Consider the following 13,316-nt stretch of genomic DNA (forward strand, 5'->3'; position numbering starts at 1 on the left):
ACATTGACCAACTCCTCAGCCTTATATCCCCCAGTCCCACTCCACTACTTTTACTTGGTGACTTTAATCTCCACCTCACTTCTAGCCCTCCTTCCTCTCCTCTCTTCTCCATCCTTGACTCAGACCTCCTCTCTCCCCTCCCCTCCTACTCACCAATCTGGCTCTACTATTGATCTCATCTTTTCTTCCTCCTTCACTGCCTACCCCATCTCCTCCCTCCCTCCCGACCTACCTATCTGATCATTCTCTACTTTCATTTTCTGTCTCCCTCCTTCCCCCTCTCCTCCTCCCCCTCAATCCTCTACCTCTTTTTTCTGGCATGACCTACGCTGCTTTAATCCCTCCCTCTTTCTAGCATCCCTTTCCTCTTCCCTCCCACCTCTCCCACTTCTCCTCTACCTCCGTCTCTGATGCCTCCTCCATCTTAACTTCCTCCCTCTCTACTACGCTTGATCTTCTCTACCACCTCTCACCATTTCGCCCCTCTCATAAAACTGCTCAACCCTGGCTTTCTTCTCATCTCTCCTCTATGCGCCGCCTCCTCAGGCGCATTGAACGCCAGTGGCTCAAACACCCATCCCCCTCTAACCAATCTGCATACTTCTCCTATCATACCCTCTACGACTCATGCCTCAACTCTGCAAAACGCACCTACTACTCTGACCTTCTCCAATCACTTTCCTCTCACCCTCGCCGCATCTTTCAAACCTTAGCCCGACTTCTCTCTCCATCTACTCCTGACCCCTCTACTACCTCTTCCCTCACTGCCACTGATCTTGCTGCTTCCTTTTCTTGTAAAGTCCTCAATCTCCATCAAACTATCATCTCCTTCCCCTCCTACTCTCCTCCTTCTCCTCCTCCTTCCCCCCTACCTTCACTATGTCCTCTTTCTCTCCAGTCACGCATTCTGATGTCACTCTACTCATATCCAACACTCATCCTACTGCTTCTCCCTCTGACCATATTCCCTCTCCCCTGATCCCCAAAATCTACCCCCTCCTCATACCCTACCTCACTTCGTTTTCAACATCTGCCTCTCAACTTCCACTTTTCCTTCTCCTTTTAAACATGCTACTATCATCCCTATTCTTAAAAAAAACATTCTGCTAACCCCCATCTTGCTTCCAATTATTGCCCCATCTCTCTACTACCCTTCCTTTCTAAACTTCTTGAACGCATTGTCTATTCTCAAATCGCTTCGTTCATCTCTAATCACTCACTCCTTCCCTCCACCCAATCCGGCTTCCGCCCACAGCACTCCACAGAAACTGCCCTCACCTCTGTTCTTAACTCTCTCTTCTCTGCACGCTACTCAAAGCACTCCTCCATTCTTATTCTCCTGGACCTTTCCGCTGCTTTTGATACTGTCGACCATCCTCTTATCCTCAACTCCCTCTCATCATTTGGCTTCAAGGACAATGTCCTTAACTGGCTCCCCTCTTATCTTTCTAACTGCACCTTTTCTGTCTCTTGAGGTGGCTCCTCCTCCCCTACTTTTCCCTGAACCAAGGCGTTCCCCAAGGCTCTGTCCTCGGTCCCTTTCTTTTCTCACTCTACACCTAATGTTAAGCTCCTATTATCTCCTCTTTTGGCATTTCTATGCTGATGACACCCAGCTCTTCCTATCCTCCTTCTCTTTCTCTCCTGACATTCATGATAAACTCTCTTCTTGCATTTCAGCCATTAAATCTTGGATGTCCTCACACTTCCTTATTATGAATGCTGACAAAACTGAACTCCTTTTCTTCCCTGCCAACACTGTTCCTCCTCCCTCCCCCTTCGTTCTCTTTCCCCCCTCCCAGCTTTCCTTCCCTCCCCATGTCTGTGACCTTGGTCTCCATATCGACCCTCCCCTCTCTCTATCTCACCACATTTCTCTCACTGCTAAATCCTGTCGCTTTCACCTCTACGACATTCGTAAAATCCAACCCCTCCTTACCTTCCACGCCACTAATCTCTTAATTACCTCCCTCATCTTCTCCAGGCTCTTCTACTGTTCCTCCCTTCTCTTCGGACTCCCCTCCTCTCATCTCGTCCCTCTTAAATCCATCTACCACTCTGCCATCCGCTCCCTATGCCTTCTCTCACCTCTTGATTCTATCTCCTCCTCCCCCACCTCTCTGGGCTGGCTCTCTTTTCACTCCCAGCTCAAGTTCAAGTTCCTCTGTCTTGTTTTCAAATCACTCTTGCCCCCCCTACCTCTCCTCCCTTCTTTCTTTTTACACCCCTTCTCGCTCTCTCCACTCTGCTAATCTTTTCCAACTCTCTCCTCCTTCTCCACCCTGCACCCCCTCCCGCTTCCGCTCCTTCCAACTCCTTGCTCCTTTCCACTGGAACCGCCTCTCCCTTCACATCCACACTTCTCCCTCCTACCCTTCCTTTCGCTCTTCCCTAAAATCTTATCTCTTCCACTCTCCTCCCTAACACCCCACATTCCTTTCCTCCTCCCTTCCCCACTACTCTCACCTCTTACTCCTGCTCTTCCTTACCCTTCCCATCTAACCTACCTCCTTTCTCCCTTCCTCCTGCTCACATCTAACCTCTCCTTTTTCTCTCTTCTTCCTTCACATTCCTGCATTCCCTCTTTCTCCCATTCTTACCTCCTCTAACATCCACTACTCCCTTGCACACCTCTCCCATCCCTTCACCTTCTTCACCCATGCAATTTTGTAAGTTGTTCTTCATACTGTTTTCAGGTTGTCGTTCAATTGTCATCTCATGCTTGCTGTATTGTTTACTTGTTCTCATGTAAAGTACTTTGGAGTAAATTCAATAAATACTAATACAATTACAAAAAATCCTACCTGTGATACCTGAAATGCTGCTCTATTCTCGTGAAGTTTGTTTTCATTATTGACATTGGGCCTCATTATAAGTATGCCGGTCTGGTAACAACGGTATTACCGGACCGGCATACTCCGAATTCTGAGAGCGGGTGCCTTTCTGCCCACCAGGTCTGACCTGGACGGATGCACCGGCACTGTTGCATCCGTCCTCCCCATTCCTATTGAGTCCAATGGGACTCGAATTGGAATGGGGAGTAATTTTTCCCGGCGCCCGGCAAAGGGGAGTTATCGGGACCACCAGGGCTGTAATGCCCCGGTAATTCCCCATTGCCAGGTCCTGGAAAAAAAATGACTCCGCCTGAAGCCATGCCATTTTTACCAGCACGTCTAGAACCGGAGTCATAATGAGGCCCATTGTTTCTTTAACCAATACTTAAAAAGACTTCATCAATTCATTGTGGAATTCTTTTTGTTTAATTAAAAACATGCTTTTGCACCTGGTTCTTGACAAGGCAGTTGCCAATATCATTAATAACTGGAACAGTGTGTCGACCTCGCCATTCACTGCACTTCAGCCCATGATGAGGGACCATAACTTCAATTGTGCTCTTAAGATGGGGGCACTGGCAGACGAGAAGGCCTGCCTTCCTGGTTACTAATACCTCAATAACATTTTGACCCCCACATTGTCTTTGCATAACAACGCCGAACAAAACTCCTCAAAGAAACAGCAGTTATGCCCTTCCTGCGTGAAAGCGCACCCACCCTCCCAATTTATGAATGGAATGACATACATAGTGATTCTAAAAATCGAAAAGGAACTGCAGAACAGTGAAAGACTATTAGAGGAGTTCCCAAGCTTCCTTTAGTAGTTCATGAACAGAGGACATCAGAGAAAGCCATTTATACCAGCACTGTCCAAGTCAACAAACCTTAGACAAATAACACTGAGCTGAATAAATATATGCAGAAAGACCAATCAATGACACAATGGGTCTCATTAAGGGGTTGCCGGTAAAGCCACCAGTAGGCGGTGGGTTACCGGCAACCCTGTAACACTGTTTCCGCTGCCTGAATTCCTGGTGCCACTGGGATATTACAGCAGGCAACGAAAATGGTAAATCCCCATTTCAATGGCGTTCCATAGGACTCCATGGAAATGGGCACATGGAAGCACCGGCACAGTGCTAAGTTTATTAGATAGATGAATATCTACAGAAATGTTTTTTAAACCAACTGTGATTTTATGAGTCTTTAGACAAGTGGTCATAAGTGGTCAGCCAACATGTGTTTCCACCACAACGGCCTTTTCAAGTCTGTTACATTTACCTACATATGTGAGAGGGATTGTTGTGACAAAAGGGTGACTGACATGAGTGGATTTCAGAACAATACATTCATTGCATAGTCATTTTTGTTACATATGTGACATTTATAGAAGTCATACATAACGCATAGTATATACACATGATGGGCATATTCATTGATTAGTTGTGTTCAAGTTTAAAGAGGCCCATTGGAGAAAAGGATGGAATGAGAGAAGGCAAGGAAGAGAAGGGTCTTACAGATGAACCTAACCTTCTCTTCCTTCCCTTCTTTCATTCCATCCTTTTCTCCAATGCAACTCTTTAAACTTAAACCCAGCACCCAGCCTAACCAAGGCAAGCCAACCTAACCAGGACAGCACAAAAAACTCCAGCCTATGATCTATAAGACAGGGCACCTTATTCTCTAAAACTCCAGGTAAGACCACACCAATACTGTGACCAACAAATATTTACAAGTGCTGTAATGATGACAACCCTAGACCCAAACCTTTCTCTTTCTTCCCTTCTCTCCTTCCATCCTTTTCTCCAATGGGACTGTTTAAACTGAAACACATCAACTAATCAATGGGCCTCATTACGAGGTTGGGGGTAACCATGGCGCCATTAGCGCCATGGCTCCCTCCAAAACCTTACCGACTCCGCCTTGGTGAATGGAGCTATTACCGGCCCATTCCAAGGTTGGCGGGACCAGTAATTCCCCATTAACCAGGGCCCTTCCCCATTCCCATTTGAGCCCCCATAGGGCTCCGCAAATTGCGGTGCCGTTATTAGCACCAAAGTCCCTATGCGGGTCCCATCCTTAACGCCTGGTAAAACCAGGCGTTAAGGGAGGACCCGCAAAAGGAACTCGTAATAGGGCGGTAAGGTATTACCGGTACTGGTGCCCTTACCGGTACCGGTAATCCCTTACCGGCCACCTTGTAATGAGGCCCAATGTCTATGACAATCATGTGTACATAATAATGACTTGTATAAATGTCACACATGTAACAAAAAAGACTATGCAACAAATGTATCGTTCTGGAATCCACTCATGTCACAATCACCCTTTTGTCAAAACAATCAAGGACCATTGAGGTTGAAAAACATCTCGGCTGACCACTTATGACCACTTGTCTAAACACTCATAAAACCACAATTGGTTTAAAAAAAAAAAAACGTTAGTGTAGATATCAAACTATCTAATAAGCTAGCCCAAGGTATCTGGGCTCAAACTAGTTTCCACTATATAATAACACATCATTATCGTTTGTCCTTGGACGTCTGCTTACATTCACATGGGCCTATACACACTGATATTAACTATAAATATGGTGATCCAGTCTTATATGACATGTATATCCCATTGCAGTGATATTGTAACCATATTTGTGTGGTGTGCTTAGGAACAATGCATTGTGATGCCACTTCTTGTTTATCAAAGGGTGAAAGGTTGTTGTCCATAGCTCCCGGTGATGTCACTTTGGGGTGGAGTCAAAAAATGTCCCTTCCTCTGATGTCATCAGAGGAAAAGTGTCATGTGTTGTCACTTCTGCTACCTCTGGCATTTTGGTGAAAGTACGTCCCTGGAAGACTGTGAAGAATCTTGGTAAATAAAGACATGCATCACCTGCCTTCCCAGCCACCCTATCCACACCATTCAGCAACACAAAATACCCCAGGAGTATGATCCGACCATTATAAAAGTGAATGGAACGGTTTTTAATATAAATGCGGCACTATAGAATAACACCATGGACACGTGATGCAGACCTTAGTAAGGACTCTGAACGTCATATATCCCTCAACACATGAAGGAACTCCCACTCCAGCCAATGATGCAAGGCCGGCCTACCTGTACCAAAGACTGGTATATTATAGCAATGTGTATAAAGTGTGTAAAGTATGAAATGTACACATTACGACATATGTTTGCCTGCTTGCTTCATTCAGATGTCCACCTCCCCTCACACTTGATGCTTGCCTGGACCCTTTTGCAGTCAGCCTTTTTTAAGAAACACCTTGTCGTCCCAGCTCGTTTCCACATTAGAACACCCCACACTCCTGATGATCTACTAATACCTAAAAAAGGTAACTAATGATCTCTATGAGCAGTACTCAAATTACTGCTTTCGCTAGAACTCACACCTTTCCTAAATGGACAGAACACCAGTAACTCAAACTGGAGCCCTACTACTGACTCATATGTAGCTCACAATGCATCAGGTCTTCAATACCACAGACAATGCAGAGTGGGCAACTACAACTCTGGAATTCTGCATTGCAAAATGACTACCTGTAGCCACTGCACTCATTGGCACACACAGTTGATCTCACAAAAGATATCACTGCAACTATAAAATTAAGCATAATTAAAATAATTATTTTCACTAATAAAAACATTTTATTTGTAATGAATATGTCATTGAGAATGATCAATAGCAGCAATTGCGCCATTAAGCTCGAAGAAGAGCGGGGTCGGATACGGGTAAGATTAAGAACGTTTGTAGTTTTGGCAAATTACAATATTAATATTTCCTTAATGTCAATTAATAACCCTCACAAACATGGACGATCTTTTCATCTTTTTTTTTGTCTTCTCAGTAGTGGTCACTAGAGGTAATGTTGTATTCAACAGTAAATGAAGACTGAAAGACAAGAAACAATTACTTGTTTATTATTCTGTTAGTACTCGACTAGTATTCTGCACACTGAATAGTCTGCATATATTATTCTGCTTAAAAATCACACTTTGGAATACTAAAAAAGACAAGCTATAGTCTTCGAATACTATAAAAAGGCAAGTTACTAAATGTAGTAATCGTCTTTGTGAAGGGAATAGCCGCTTCACATAGCATCCTAGAAATGCTGTCCCACTATTCGGGTACACTCAATCGTTCTCGTTTAGATTGTGTTTCAGGTTTAGAAACTGGTTTTACAAGGACTCGACTGTCTATTTGTATTATTAACCTGATTATCAAAATAATGTGTGGTCCCCTCAGGCTCTAAATACAAGTGTGTCTTTGATTATAATCAGCAATGCCAGCCAATGGGGACATCTGGCCATATTGCTATCATTGGAAACACCATCTACACACAAGATTGGGGAATCAGATTTTGATTACTGCATTAGCACTATTTCTTACAATCATCTCACAAATAATAAGCCCCAACTTTTGAACTCCAAATATAAACACAGTGTTTGGATCATCCTTCAAGTATGCATCTAATTGTACCCACAAAAAACTTGTTGTATGAATGTCGATAACAATAACGGACAGTTTTTTTATATGTAGTGTATCATTATGCTATCAGTCTGTCTTTAGGCACTCAGTGTTGTTTTTATATTGGTCCTATGCTGTATGAAAAATCAATAAATACATATAAAAAATATCACTCTCATTTGGATTTATTTTAAAATATAACGCAACCATGTTTTGGGACTTTTGTTATTTGCTCCTCTTGGCGCTATATTCCTTTCTCATTGCAAAATGAATTTTGCCATAACCATGGGCCTGGAAACCTGCTGAACTGAGGGTATAAATACTTCAAGCATGCATCATCCGAAATGGCGCCATTGGGATTTGCAGCAACACAGAGACACTGGACTGGAGAAACCCATATGATGCACTTAATCTCATGGTCCTCTCTAAATCTTTCACCTTCACACATTAATTATACTACGTCCCCTGCATTTGGCTTCTAGCACCTGCCTAAGTGGCTTGCTACTGAAACAAATAGCTAATTAAAATGTTCCATTCGGAGAATAGCAAGTTCTCGTATACCTTTCCGTAATTGAATTTTCAATACCTTCGTGTCCTCGCCTTTTCCTACTTCTCTGCAAGCACCCTATATTATATTTCCTGGGGCAGTGCATGTGGAACGAAACATGTATAATGGAGTGAAACTGCAAAATGTTTTCAGAAAAATACCTAGGAACACATGACTGTTAAACGTGTTACTATTTGAACTACTGGATTCACTGCAAAAAGAAAATAGAAATATTTGCAGACTGTCCACCATTCTTTTTCAAAACCACACAGCTGAAATTAATTAAATATCTCTTCTGTTCCTCTACATCATGTGAACACTTCATTTTCGTATCTATTTCCATTGATGGAAGTTACGCTGAAATGAGGATTAGGCGTCGTAAATGCAGGTGGAATCAAAATGAGACCCTACATTAGTGTGTCTGATTGTACTCACACAACATATATTTGACAAGCCTCAGCAATGCATAACTCACTCCCTTTCCTGAAGTAAACAAGTTAAGATTAATCTCACTGTATTGGTGCAAAAAGCAAAATAAAGTCTTTGGGGGTCATCATTAGTTGGACGGAGCAGTAACAAAGTGGCGGTAATGCTATTACTGCCGATTTACAGCTCCACCTCAGCTATGAGCTTTGAGCTGGAAGTAATTCTGGCCACTATTCACACATTTCTGTTGATATTAGGGCCACGGTAATAGATCCGAAAAAGCCCCAGTAGGTCCAACGGTCCCAATGAATGGTGATTTACAACCACACCGCAACTCGGGATCTGGTGCTAATTCGCCGGACCGAGTTACTGTAATGCTATTTGCGCTGGTCAGTATCCCGGCAGATTTACCGCCAGGATATCGCCCACTCCTGATATTTTCTCTTACAATTATGTTTTGTAGCACTGTTTCTATGAAAGTAATGCAGGTTCATTAAGGCATACAGGAAGAGAAGTTACACATATCCCTAGCCAGGTTATATTCATGGTAAGCATGCTCCAACTAGTACAAGACAAATTAATTCATCTGAATCCGATTGTAGCAGAAAAGCATAACTCAGCCTGGAGCCCTGTGCGATGCATGACTGGTAGAACCTATCCATATCTTTCAAACTGTGCCCACAATATTATGTCCTCCTAATTGTATCCATACTATTGTGTCATAATGTTATATTATAGTATATATAATTTCACACCATTCTCTACTGCCATTTGCATGATCTCTTGCTGCATATTGCACAATAAATGGGGCGAGATGGCTTTGGTAGTAGGAACATTGGGGAAAGGCGAGCTCGTTTTGCTGTTGCGGTTTTGCGTGCAGGTGGAAGTAACCTAAGTTATGCATGCAGCTGTGTTTCTAGGTAATCTACATTGAAGACACTCTAGGTAACGATGTACAGATGGGCCCCTTGTTTGCTTGTATTGTGAGGGTGCATTATTTGGAAATGTGTTAAACAAGTTATTTGGAGAGATCTAGATTTCTTATATTTTTATTGTTTGTTGAGAGAGTTATTCAATGTTCTGAGTGAGGGTGGTTAATCAATATTCATGTTATTAGGTGACAACTAAAATGTGAGCATGTTTTGATGTAGGTTAACCAGCATAGAAGAGTGTAAATCTCATTGCTGGTGCCTCATAGAAGAGAGTCATTGGGGGTAGAGTCCAATAACACCTAATACCACACTGTGAAGAATAACCCTGGTCAAAGACAGCGTGCAGCACCGAGCAGTAAACTCACACAGGAGCAAACTGCTGGTGGAAGACATCCAAGAGCAAACAGCTATGATTACTAGTTTACAGACACATTTGTCAAATATAAAGATCTGCAGTCATTCTTATTTTCCCATAATGCTCCTAAATGGTATGCAAAGCAGCCATGAACAACCATTGCTGCTCATTTATCTGCCTCCTCATTCTTAAAAGGGTATTTCAAAGGAGTACAACAGAAATTCACCAGACTGCCCATCTTGGAATGACAACCATCTATTAGAGAATAATTTCTATGGTTAAGCTTTGTTTTTGATAAAGTCTTCTGCCCAGTAAGACAAGTGTAACATTCTTACTATGACTAAAATAATTAATCATTGCGAATTGTAATTATATGGTTTTAGAAAAAGCCAGTTTACAAAGGTAGTGCAATTAAATAATTTCAATTTTTATAAATTGCCTCTTTAGCAAAGAAACACACCCTCCAAGATGTTTACGACTTTTCCCTGGTGATGCTGCTGTCAGGAACGGCTGGGCTGTCTCACCCGATATCATGACTGTCCCCAACATAGAACGTTGGTGTGAGACAGAAAGAGAAAGCACGAGAAAGAGCTCGTTTGTAGTAGGATACGCCGGGCACAGCTAGTAGTTTGTCAAAATGCAATATATTCCACCGAACAATTGAAGGAGAGGAGAATGCATTTTCAGGACTCCCCAAGGAATCTCAAAACAAACGGATAGTGCATTTCACTTTGTTTAAAGCTTTTCTCTCAGAACAAGACAGACTTCACTGAATATTTCTTAGATGTGTAATGTTTTGGGAACATCAGGGAAAAGAAATGGCTTACAAATGTACTACTCTGCCTTTCTTTTGTGTACGTTCTATTCTACAGCTCCCATTTTTATTTGTTTCTGTACAACATAAGGGAGGTAATTGTAAACTGGTTGGAGTAGTAAAAGAATGCCTAAACCCAAGAGATAATGGGGGTCATCACGGCTTAGGTGGAGCGGTAAAAATGCAGCAATAATGCTATTACCGCTGCATTACCCCTCCACCCAATCTCGAGTTTGGGCAGAAAGGGGGAGGTTTATATCTAGCTTTTTGCTGGAGGTAAAAATCTCCACCATTCGGCCCATTTGCAGCACTATTACCGCGGTGCAAATTGTGCTGTGGTAATAGCACCAAGCATGCCCCATAGAGTCCTATGTACTTCCTCACTCTCACAGGGAACTATGACACTGACTCCCTGACCCTCAACAACCTCTACAACACCATCCAAGCCTGGATGGCAGACAACGGTCTATGCCTCAACTCTGACAAGACAGAACTCCTCCTGGTAGGTTCCCCCAACACACTAAAAAATCTAGATGCCCAATTCAGCCACTTCACCATTGACTCCATTAAAATTCCGGTCTCCGACTCTGTCAAAACTCTGGGAGTCTACCTGGACTCCAGCCTATCCATGGATAGACAAGTCAGCGCAATAGCCTCAGCAGCTGCATATCATGCCAAACTTATCAACGCAGTCAGACCCTTTCTCTCCAAAGAGAACTGCACCAACATAGCCAGAGCCATCACCGGCTCTAGGCTAGACTACTGCAACGTACTCTTTCTAGGAACCTCCAACAAAAACTTAGAGAGACTACAAGTAATACAGAACAATGCTCTCCGGGCAGCCCAAGGCATTGCTAAAAGAGAACACATCTCTGTAGCCAGAAAACTAGCCCACTGGCTCCCAATAAAGGAAAGGATCGTATTCAAAGCCCTGACACTGACCAACAAGTGCATTCACCTCACTGCTCCAGCATACCTCTCTCAAAGGATCCACTCCGTCTCCACTACCAGGCCAACCAGATCACCATACACCAACATGCTCTCGGTGCCACTAGTAAAAAGAGTAAAAGCGGGCGGATCCAGCTTCCCCTATCTAGCGCCCACTCACTGGAATGCCCTACCTCCCACTATCTGAGGGGAGGCCTCCCTCACCACCTTCCGCAAAACTCTCAAAACTACCCTCTTCACATAAGACCCGACACACCAGCACGAATACTTATCATATATGTTGTAATATACGTCCCAATGCAATATCTGTAACAACAGTATGATATCTTGTAGTAATCATAATGTGTTATCAATCGCTTTCATGCCTGTACCATGTAACTAAGTTATTGCAAGTAACAGCACCTCAATGCCCTTGGGCTTCTTGCGCGCTATATAAATATAAATAAATAAATAAATAAATAAAATAAGGGGACTCAAGCCATACCTCAAGTCTGGATCCAGCGCTAAATTTGCCGGGAAAACGCCAAGGTTCTGACAGAGCCCATGATGTTAAAGCCTTGCTTTACCCCCCAATTCATTCTCACCCTGTTCCTAAGCAGAGAAGTGGCACACAGTGGAGTTTGCATCTCTACCTTGTTTTCCTCCTGCCTATACGCCTGCATAAGATTTTCAAGCAGGTGCAAAACAAATGGATTCCTGTGGGATTATCAGGCAGGTTCCATCGGAATCCATTAGTTCATGCTGTCGGCAAAGCATCATTTGCAGGAAGCATTTCAGTTTTTGTACAACAGGTCATAAAAAGTCAAGAGGACAGGTTAGTATGCCTTTGTTGACTCTATATGTTTGTAGTGTGCCTTGCAAAAGTTGAAAATAGCATGCAGGGTACTAACAACACGTAAGTGCAAGAGTGACTTGTCCCCTGCATACAAATAGCACATGTTTGAAAATGACACCCATTCTATTTTCTAAGATGATTCCAGAATAGATTTGAGATGTCTGTTTAGGCTGTAAAGGGTAAATAAAGGGGTAGAACTGCACTCAAGTCCCTGATCCTTCAGGTATACTATACAGATGTCCAAAATTGGATCAGTAGAATGGGATGACACTAACTAAATTTCAATACATATCAAATTTTATTCAGTAAACTCATCACAAGGAAAATTCATCTTAATATCATAAAAATTGATAAAAGAACAGTCAATTCATACCATCAATCATAACCACATACAGGACTCATTCAGACATTCAAATATAAAAACACCCAAGTGTTTAGTACATCAATAAGCATTGGAAATATTGTTACACCAAATCTTTTCCCTTAAATTGGAATTTGGTGATTTACTACTGGCCCATACACTTTGAGAACAGGGCGGAGCATTTACTCCAAGCCCTACGTCCTGAAGAAGGTCTCCGACTGAAACACGTGTCGACGGTTTTCTGTGAGAGATATCTGGTCAAATTTGGCATCAGATACACAACGACACCTGATATTATGGACTGGTTCACTGTTTGATGTGATAACTGAAAAGATTTGGTGTAACAATATTTCCAATGCTTATTGATGTACTAAACACTTGAGTGTTTTTATATTTGAATGTATGAATGAGTCCTGTATGTGGTTATGATTGATGGTATGAATTGACTGTTCTTTTATCGATTTTTATGATATTAAGATGAATTTTCCTTGTGATGAGTTTACTGAATAAAATTTGATATGTATTGAAATTTAGTTAGTGTCATCCCATTCTACTGATCCAATTTTGGACATCTGGATAGGATGTAGGTCTGAGTACTAATTTGCAATTTGTGACACAGCTGAGCCAACGCTTAATTTCTGGTTATGTCCTGGTTTTTTTTTATCTAGGTCTTAGCCCACATAACCCCTGTCACTCCTTCACTTGTTTCTTGCTGATGAAATTGATGAGACTAAATCACTATCTGCGAGAAGGGTGTTTGTCTTTATTACGTCCAGTGAGT

The sequence above is a fragment of the Ambystoma mexicanum genome, chromosome 2p, assembly GCF_040938575.1.
Source record: "Ambystoma mexicanum isolate Mex_15411 chromosome 2p, UKY_AmexF1_1, whole genome shotgun sequence".
In the NCBI taxonomy this organism is placed as follows: domain Eukaryota; kingdom Metazoa; phylum Chordata; class Amphibia; order Caudata; family Ambystomatidae; genus Ambystoma; species Ambystoma mexicanum.